The 10,067-nt window shown below is 50.8% G+C and overlaps 1 pseudogene; it reads right to left on the bottom strand.

Annotated features, from left to right (window-relative positions):
* Positions 1–3,605: 3,605 nt before the first annotated feature.
* LOC103273127 overlaps positions 3,606–10,067 on the bottom strand; it is a 7,803-nt pseudogene continuing 1,341 nt past the window's right edge.

Below are 10,067 nucleotides of genomic sequence, written 5' to 3'. Positions count from 1 at the left end.
GGTTCCTCCCTGCGCGTTGCAGCCGCCAGGGCAGTGGCAGGGGCGGCGGCAGAGGCGGCCACCGGCCTGGCGACCGGCTCAGGCTGGAGGAGAGCCGTGGGGCCGGGAGAGGACGGCCTGGAGGACAACGAGGACCGGGTGGCTGGCGGCAACGGGATCGCCCGGGCATCTACAGCTACCGAGCGTGGACTTCAGGCACATGGCCGGCACGCAGCCTGTGCCTCTGCCTGGTGCTGGGCGGTGCCCTTGGGGCCCTGGGTCTGCTAAGGCACTAGGCCCGGCTGGGCTCGAGACCGCATCCCGCCCCTAGCCCATGCCGTCCCCTCACTCAAGCCAGGGATGCTTACGATCCTAGAAGAGCCCAGAGGGCTAGCTGAGCCTTTGGCCAGTGGGAGCAGGAGGTGCAGGCTGTGCTACCTGTGAACATATCGTTCACTGTCCTGCCCAAGCAGGTACCCAACCTCCCCATCTCCCACCACCAGCGCGGCCCTGCGACCCTGATGGCTCCAGGATGTTTGGGTCCTCCCAGCCAGAAAGGCAATGCAGCTGCCTTTCAAGCCCCCAGGGCTGCCCAAAGGGGGTGCCAAGACAGGCAGGGGTGACCTCGGGCTGGACTGGTTCTGCCACTGAGGACTTGGTGGCCTCAGCCACAGAAGCAGAATCGACCAAAGAACTACAGGATTTGGGGGGGGGAGAACGTTTACTCAGTACTTGTAGTGTGGAAATGTTAGGTGCTAACCACCTGCCCAGAAGAGCAAATTCTGTGGATTTTACAGCCCAGGAACATTCCCAAAGAGGAAAACAGCCCCAGGAATGCCCACCCTGGCTGCCTGGGCCTTCCCACCACTTGTCCTCAGGCTGAGGTCCCTGCAAGACCCATGCCAGGGAAGATTCTTTTCTCTTGGAGCCACTTTGCTCCAACAACTTGAAGCAAGCTACTTTACTCTTCTTCAGACCCATTTTGGAGAAAAAAATCAACACATTCCAGAGCTTTCCATTTCTTTTTTTCTTTTTTCTTTTTTCTTTTTTTTTTTTGAGTTACTCCTTCGCCCAGGCTGGAGTGCAGTGGCATGCTCATGACCACCACAGCCTCGACCTGCTGGGCTCAGACAATCTTTCCACCTCAGTCTTCCAAGTAGCTGGAACTACAGGCATGTTCCACGATGCCCAACTAATTTTTTGATTTATTGTAGAGATGAGATCTCACAAGTTGCCTAGGCTGGTCTTGAACCCTTGGGCTCAAGCAATCCTCTCACCTCGGCCTCCCAAAATGCCAGGATTATGGGTGAGAGCCACTGCACCCAGCCTCCATTTCCTTTGAACTTTAAATTCACATTTGGGTATCACACAGTTTTTGCCTGCACTCAGGGGCAGCAACTACCATCCCCATTGAAGAGCCCTCCCGGGTTTCCCAGCAGGAGCCCCTACCTCGGGAATAGCTAGACCAGACTGCAGCAGAGGGCCCTAGTTTTGGTGTGGTGCAAATGGCGGCTGATGGCCTGCTCAATGGAAGCCAGAGACTAACTCAATGCCATGGACCAAACAAAGCCACTGGCATGTCCCTGAAGGAAAGATGAGTACAGCAGTAGAGGCCAGCAGATATGGCCTGGGCACAGTGGCAAGAAGCCCATGTGTGAGGAAGCCAAGCTCCCGTGCAGCTCCAACAAGGGCTACCTGACCGTCAAGGACATTCTGAGGACAGGACAGATGTCAAGTAGCCTCCAGGAAGCAACAGGCAGTCTTGACAAGGCTTTGCCTCCAGCACACAAACCCTCTGCACATAACGCTGGCCCTCTGCCTCCCCAGGGTTGGAGCCATAGGCTCAGCTCCTTACAGAGTCCTCTAGTTCTCAAATCATCAGCTCATCACAAAGTAGGATGGGTCTTCCCAGGCCTGGTGCTCTGCAGCCTTGGGATCTGACCCCCTCCATGCTCTGGTGAGAACCCCACCCACAGCTGGGCACTTGCCCTCAGGCCTACGAGCCTTTGGACTCAGCTGGTGGACACCAATGTCGAGACCAGCACTGCCCAGGGGTCCTTCCAGTCTCTGCTCTCTCCAGTAGGCCCAGGCTCTGGCTAGGAGGAAGGTCTGGAAGCTGCTAGCAGAATCCTGGACCAAGCACTTTTCTCCAAATACTGGTGCACTAAGCATACAAGGCAACTCTCTGCAGCCTCTTGTTCACACTGCCAGTGTTTTCCAGGCATAGAGAGTTCAGGTGCTCCTCCATCCCTTCCAGACCAAGCTCAATGCCACCGAGGACCAGCAAGCCAATTCCAAGCCCTGCCCAGGGTCCTCACAGGCAGAGGGTGCCCTTCTGTCATGTCCCCCACAGGAGGGTCTGAGTCTCATCTGGGCAAGGAGACAAACCTGAGCCCCCTTGACTTCACAGAAACCCATGCAGGCGATAGTCGCACTGGACCAGACCCTTATACACCACACCACAGCAAGCTGATGGAATATTTCAATGCGATGGATACACCATACTCTGTGACAACTAGTAATTGAGCATGTTAGCATTTTGGCACAGCCATGAATTGGAAGCTTCCCACCCAGGCAGTCAGGATGCATATGCTACTAGGGGTAGTTTCAGGTTAAGAGTACAAGGTGTGGGGTGACTGCATCCAGAGTGGCTGGCAGAGGAGGGTCAGCCAGCAAGGAGAGCACCAGCCACGCACCAGGACCCTGGTGGAAACCACTGTGGGAAGGTCAAGTCCCAGTGGACAGCAGGGGACCAGAGCTTCTGACCAGATGGTCACCACCCCCAGGCCCCACAGTACATCCCTAGTCTGTGCCATCAGCCCAAGCCTACCCGCCTTTCTCATCCCTTTTCCGGGATGCAGGCTGGTGCAGGAACGTTCCTTGGGTCCCTTCAGGTGCACTGATGACCTTACTGGGAAGCACCCCCGCACCTCCTCTCAGCCCCTCATCAAAGTCCCACTCCTCCAAAGTGCTCAAAGGCCTGGGGTTTCTACCACCCATGCCGGACAGTCCTCCAGCCTGTGTGCAACAAGGCCGTGCAGAGGGCGCAACCTCCTCCCCCAGAGCACTAAGGGCAGAAGCCAGTCCTTGGGCTCTGCTACCCAGAACCTCTTATTCATGTCTGTGTGCAATCTAACAGTGTTGTGAAATAAAGCCCTCTGCTACAGCAAGGCTGCTCCTTATGTGGGGCACCGAAGTGAGGGCATCTGACAGAAGTCTGAGCAACTAACCCATTTACTTCCTGTTTTCCACCAGGGATAGGGGCTTTAACACATGGGCCCAAGGCACAATGGTACAACTCATGGGTCAACCAAAGACAGGTCTTTTCATTAGGAATTTAAAATTTTTTAATTTCTTCTGCTACAGCATCAACCTCACCTCCTTGCAGGCCAGGTATGCAGAACTGCTTAGGGACATCAGTGTGTGGCCCTGACATTCACCCAATTAGCATGGCCTCTGTACAGGAGCTGGCCAGACCATGGTGGGGCACAAGAGCACAGTGTCCTGGTGGCTAGCATGGAGCTGCTGGAAAGGGTGGGCTGTCCCAAACCTTAAGCATCCAGGCCAGGGAAGGTCTGGGGGGCCACATGCCTCTGGTGTCCTCACCACCTGGACCAGTTCAGGAGTCAGTCTTGGCCAAGAGGTGGCCCCTGCAGAATGTCGAGATCCAGCATCACAGGGCCCAGTATCCCATGGAGAAGGTTTGGAGAAGGTCACCGGCAGCCATGGGGTAGTTGGGCTGAATGACATTCACATCACCTGGGGGATGAGATGGTCTGGTGAGAAAGGTATCTTCACAGCAGGACAGGCCCAGACCTCTACCCTCCTTAGAGACTGGTCCTAAGAGACCAGCATCAGGGAAGTCTGGGGCAGCAGGTCAGATTCAAAAAGAAAACAGAGCCCAAGCTACTCCTGGAACCTCCAGAGGACAGACAAGTGCGGCCTGTGGGTATCCACCTAGCACTGCCCAGGGCTGGGAGCAGGTCAGTCTTGCCCTCTGTAGCCTGGACTATGAGTGCCTTCCTTTCTAAAACCTTCTGTAGCTCCCCTGCCCAGGTTCCCAGAAGAACCATCTTTGTGATCCTCACTATGTCTCTCTCCTTCATGCCTCCCCTGGGGACAGCCAGGGATTCCCCATGAGTGACAGGGTGCAGGCTCCCATGCCCACACCTGTACCCATACTTACCCATGCCCATGAGCACCTTCACCTTCTGTGTCTTCCACAGCTTCACAGCCACACTCTTGAGGACGTGCTCTATGTCATCACAGGCACTGCTCAGGCATAATGCTGCACATACCTATACAAGTCACAAGTCAGTGCCAAGGGGCCCAGCACCAGCACTGCACAGGGAGCCTGACTAGGCCTTTTCTTCTGAAGGCCAGGCCCAGCTCCACAAGGCCACAGCACAGCACCTCCTGCATTGGTGACAATGACACCAATGCAGTGTGAGATGACAGAGATAAGACTGTGGGTGACTGCAGTGTGGGTGACTGAGATGAAACAGTGGGGAATGTGGTGCATCATGGGTGATCAGGATAAGACAGTGGGTGACCATGATGCAGTGTGGGTGACTGCAGTGCAGTGTGAGTGACCATGATGAGACAGTAGGTGACTGTGGTGTGGTGTGAGTGACCAAAACGATACTGTGGGTGACCATGGTACAGCGTGGGTGACTGATATGAGACCGTGCATGACTGTGATGCAGTGTGGGTGAACAAGATGAGATGGTAGGTGACTGCAATGCAGTGTGGGTGACTGAGAAGAGATGGTGGGTGACCCGTGGTGCAGTGTGAGTGACCATGATGAGACAGTGGGTGACTGTGGTGTTGTGTGGGTGACTGAAATGATACAGTGGGAAACCCGGGTATAATGTGGGTTACCAACATGAGACCATGCATGACTGTGGTGCAGTGTGGGTGACTGAGATGAGACTGTGGGTGACCATGGCACAGTGTGGGTGACCGAGATGGTAAGTGACTGCACTGCAGTGTAGGTGACTGAGATGAGATGGTGGGTGACTGTGGTGTAGTGTGGGTGACTGCAATACAGTGTGACCATGATGAGACTGTAGTGTGGTGTGGGTGACCGAAATGAGATGGTGGGTGACCATGGTACATTGTGGGTAACCAAGAAAAGATAGTAGGTGACTGAGATGCAGTGTGGGTGACTGACATGAGCGCGGGTGCATGACTGTGATACAGTGTGTGTGACTGAGATGAGACTGTGGGTGACCAGGGTGCAGTGTGGGTGACCAAGATGAAACTGAGTGACTGCAATGCATTGTGGGTGAGCAAGATTAGTGACCATGGTGCAATGTGGATGACTGAGATGGGACCATGGGTACTGCAATGCTGTGTAGGTTACTGAGATGAGACTGTGGGGGACTGTGGTACTGTGTGGGTGACTGTGATTAGACTGTGACCATGATTAGATTGTGATTAGACAGTGACCAGACACTGAGCTCCACAGGGTAGCCACTGCCCTGTTTTCTGAACTCTGTCCTGTGTGGCCACGGCCAGCTGCACGGAGGATGCTTCCATCACTGAAGCCCTTGGCTGCAATGGTCTGAACAATGGCTGTTCATGTGCAGAGGCTTCGTCTACCCTGTCTGTGAGCAAGGACAGGCAGGTGTTTGTGCAGGCCTGGGCTGGACTGGAGACCAAGAAGGGTAACCCAGCAGGCCACCCACCAACATGCTCCGTCTGCTGCTGTGGATGGCACTCAACAACTCCCAGGCAGCCCAGACACCTGCAACATTTCCACCGTGCTGGAAAAGGGTCAATCTGACCAACGTGGGTTGACTAGGTAGCCAGCATTGCTGAGCATCACCTAATGCTCCCTACCAGTACCCTGTGCACTCACTATGCAGGGTCTGGGCAGATAGGCCTGAAGGGAAAGGCCAGAAGAGAGCAGCCACAGACAGGGACAAACCCTGACCATAAACACCACGCAGAGCCTCAGAAGCCAGGAAACTAGCCTAGGCCCAACATTCGCCCAACCTTCCAGACAGGTGGAGAGGGAAAGGAACCTGCCCAACGGCTCCCATGGAGGACAGCATCAGCTCCGAGAAGGTCAGCATGCTCAGACCTGGTGACACAGCACAACTGGGTAACACAGCTCACGAGGACGTGTGAAAACACTACCCAACACCACACATACCCATTAGACAGGCTGAAATTAAAAGACCACAAGGGCGGGGAGACATATAACATCAATAAACATACCTGATCTCAAACCAGGAGAACTGGGGACCAAAGGGAGGCCCAAAGTTCACCTGTATGATGACCTCTTATGTACCTAAACCTGAATTCTACTCCATGTCTTCAAAATAAAGCAAAATAAAACCAAAAAAAACATGTTTTTGAGATTTTCACATATTTGCAAATTTTCTAGTTTTACTTATCTTTTGCCATGAGCAGAATAGGCACAAAATAAACATATAATGACTTGCAAAAATAATAATAATAATAATAATAAATGAAAGACTGACCACACCAGGTGCTGGTAAGGATGTGGAGAAACTGAAGAGCGCTCAATCCCTGCTTGTGGGTAGTATGGCAGTTTCTTAAAAAGTCAAACATGCCTTCTATAGGACCCAGCTATTCCACTTCTATTTACCCAAGAAAAACAAAAGCACACTCGACACAGAGACCTGTACACGTGAACACTCAAAGTAGCTTAATCTGTGACAGACCAGATCTGCAAACAACCCAAATATCTATCAACAGATGGAGGGGTAAACAAACTGCACTATATCTGTAACAATGAAACACTACTCAGCATGAATCTCCAAACAGTCATTCTATTGAAAGAAGTCAGATAAGAGAGAGTACATCCTGAATGATTCCATTTACATGAAATTCTAGAAAATGCACATCTACCTACAGTGATAGAAAGCAGATAGCTGCCCAGCACAGAGGAAGGGGGCAGGAAAGAGTGATTACCAAGGAGTACAAGAAATTTTGATGGAAATGTTTACCTTCTTGATTGTGTGATTTCATAGATGTCACTATATGTTTAAACTTGCCAAACTGTATACTTGAAGTAATGTGCACATTATTGTGTCTATAATATCTTCATAATATTACATATAAACTCATCTCTACTACAAAAACATTAAAAAATTAGCCAGGTGTGGTGATACACATCTGTAGTCCTAGTTACTTGGGAGACTGAGGCAGGAGGATCACTTGAGCCCAAGAAGTCAAGGCTGCAGTGAGCTATGATCACACCATTGTACTCCAGCCACAGAGAGAGATCCTGTCTCTAAAAAAGGAAATGAATAAGTACAATGAAAAATTATACCAGACTAGGTAGGATGAGAGAGAAGGAAGAGGTGCCCCACTAACCGCCTTCACTGCACTCACCTGAAGCACTGGTGCTTTTTGAGGGTGTACAACAGGTAGTCAGTCATGGTCTCCTCCCCCACCAGATGGTCCAGTACCATTCCTGCAGAGGCAGTGGAGTTGAGAGCCTGGGACAGTCAGCATACCGGTCTCAGCCCAAAGACAATCATGCACCAAAGGAAAAGGCCAGCCTGGGGAATAATAGCTTCCCCAGAGGGTGGTATGCAGCTGATGTCCTGGTGCCTCTTCCCACCTTGGCGATGTGACCTAACCTCTCACCCTTGTGTGTCAAACTAGGTAAGGGAAGGTCATTGTCTCAAAGGGGGTAGGGTCAGAACAGTGACCAGAATCTACCAGTTGTGTGCTACCATCACTTTCACACTGAGCTCTGCGAAGCGTGACACCAGGACAAAGACAGTAACAACTCTATCCAGTCTAGGGACCCTGTGCCAAAGTCAGCAGGTGAAGCCCTCACCATGGGATGGAGGGACACCTGCCCCAGCCCTGGCTCACCACACAGGGCCAGCTTCATGCCCATCTCCACACTTTCAATCTGAGGAGCCAGAATACCAGGAGTGTCCAGCAGGAACATCAGCGGCCACTCACAAACCTGTGTGGGAACAGAGGGCACCATCAGGCTGAGATGACTACCCCTCACCCAGGCGGGCCACTCAGGAAGCCTGGGACTCAGAGTAAGACCCCCAGGGTCCAATCCCATGTCAGCATCAAGCTCTAGGACTCCCCAAAGGATGGACTTCCCATTTAAACTCAAGAATAAAAGCACCCAGCCTCAGTAGCTTATGCCATCTACTAAGGCATGGAGGGTGGGTTCCGCATAGCCCTGCTCTAACTGCTGTGTGGCTCTGGGCAGGTGGTCCCCTCATCTGGAAATGAGACAAGCAGAGTGCCTTCCCCACAGGTTTGGCATAAGGACTGGGCAGTCCTGGAATGGGGAGGGAGTGCCCCATGGGGAAGGAAAGGTGTTGGAGGCCTGTACAGCTGGATGGAGATCACAGCTCTGGACATCATAGCTCTGGTGATCCCAGGCTCAACACCCACCACGGTGGCTTTTCCTGTAAGATAGAAAGGGGCTGTCAAAAGTACACTAAACACATCAGTTATAGAACAAGCAATGAAATGCATGTGTAACTGACATGTCTGGCAAGCCAAAATTCAACTTTCCCAAGGCCAAAAGAGCTTCCCAAAGATATAATTTATTCCACATTCAGCCTCAACCCAGCTCATGGCAGGGGCGCTTGACAAGCCCCACCAGGGACAAGAGGCTGCAATAATCACTACAGAATGTACTTTACCAGTACTGGAAAGGAACTCCCAGTCCACAGCAGAGAGACCAAAGCTGATCCTCCCATGAAGTCTCCCTTATCTATCCTGGTCTCATCCCTGCACAGGCAGGCGAACTTGCCCCCACAGCACCACTCACATGGGCCTGTCTTGAAGCCAGAACGGGAGGCCCTGCACCCCACGAATCACTCCGCTGCTCTTGGACCCAGCTCAGCATGTTTCAAGGAACAAGCCTCCACACAGTCAGTGAAATGGGTCAGGCACAAAAGGACAGATACTATAATTCCACTTGTTTGAGGTCATTAGAGTTGTCAGATGCAGACAGAAAAGTGGAATGGGAGGGTCAGGGGAGGGAGAACCCTCCTATAAATCCTGTTTATGTATTGAGGGTTTCAGTTCAGGATAATGAAAACAACATTTGAGAATAGACAGTGGTTCTGGTGGCACAACACTGTAAATGCACTTAATGCCACCGATAGAAAATGATACATTTAAAGAAAATAGAATAAATGACTATCACATCTCCCCAATTAGCACCAAAAATACTCTTTGTAATAAAATGGTTCATCACAGTTTAAAGCCATCTGAATTGCACATTGTAATGAGTTTCTTAATAAATGCAACATACTTAATGTGAAAAATGAAGCCAATGTAGACTTGAATTAAACTTCAAAATACTTAAGGAAAAAAAAAATAGGTGACAGTGAGTGAACACACGAGGCTTCTGTTTTGAATCAAACTTACTCTGAGACCAAGCATGAAACAAGGAGGAGTGCCCACCAGCTCACATAGGTAATTCCAACACAAGTAGAAAACCTTCCTGCAAAGGCAGCATGCTGAGAATACCTCTGAGGCAGAACCAGACTCAGATGGGTTCACAGAAAGTCAGCCACCCTGCCTGATCATCAACCCCAACCACTTCATCAAGTGCTGAATTTTCTGGATCAAAGGGAGTTAAATAAGTGAAAGAACAAAATCATCAAAGTTTAGAAAAGTCATCCTTGTATTACAGATCTTAAACAGAGAAAAATTAAGAGTAAAAGTTATAGCAGAATGACTCTGTCCCACCATTCGATCCTACTATGAATTGGGTCTTTTGGGTGGAATGGGACAACCCGACATGCAAGAACATGGAAGGGAACACTTCTACACTGTTGGTGGTAGTGTAAACTAGTACAACCTTAGTGGAAAACAAAGTGACGATTCCTACAAGATCTAAAAATCAACCTTCTATACTACCCAGGAATCCCCCTTCTGGGAATATATCCGGAAAAACTCAAATCACTCTATGAAAAAGATGCCTGCACACGTATGTTTATCGTGGCATTATTCACAATAGCAAAAAACATGGAACCAACTGTGCCATCAAAAATGGACTGGATTATTAAAATGTGGTACATATACACAATGGAATATTACACAACCATTAAGAAGGGCAA

This window comes from Carlito syrichta, unplaced genomic scaffold (genome assembly GCF_000164805.1).
Source record: "Carlito syrichta isolate Samal-C Ts95f unplaced genomic scaffold, Tarsius_syrichta-2.0.1 Scaffold313721, whole genome shotgun sequence".
Lineage (NCBI taxonomy): Eukaryota > Metazoa > Chordata > Mammalia > Primates > Tarsiidae > Carlito > Carlito syrichta.
This window is presented reverse-complemented; position numbering and strand designations above follow the sequence as displayed.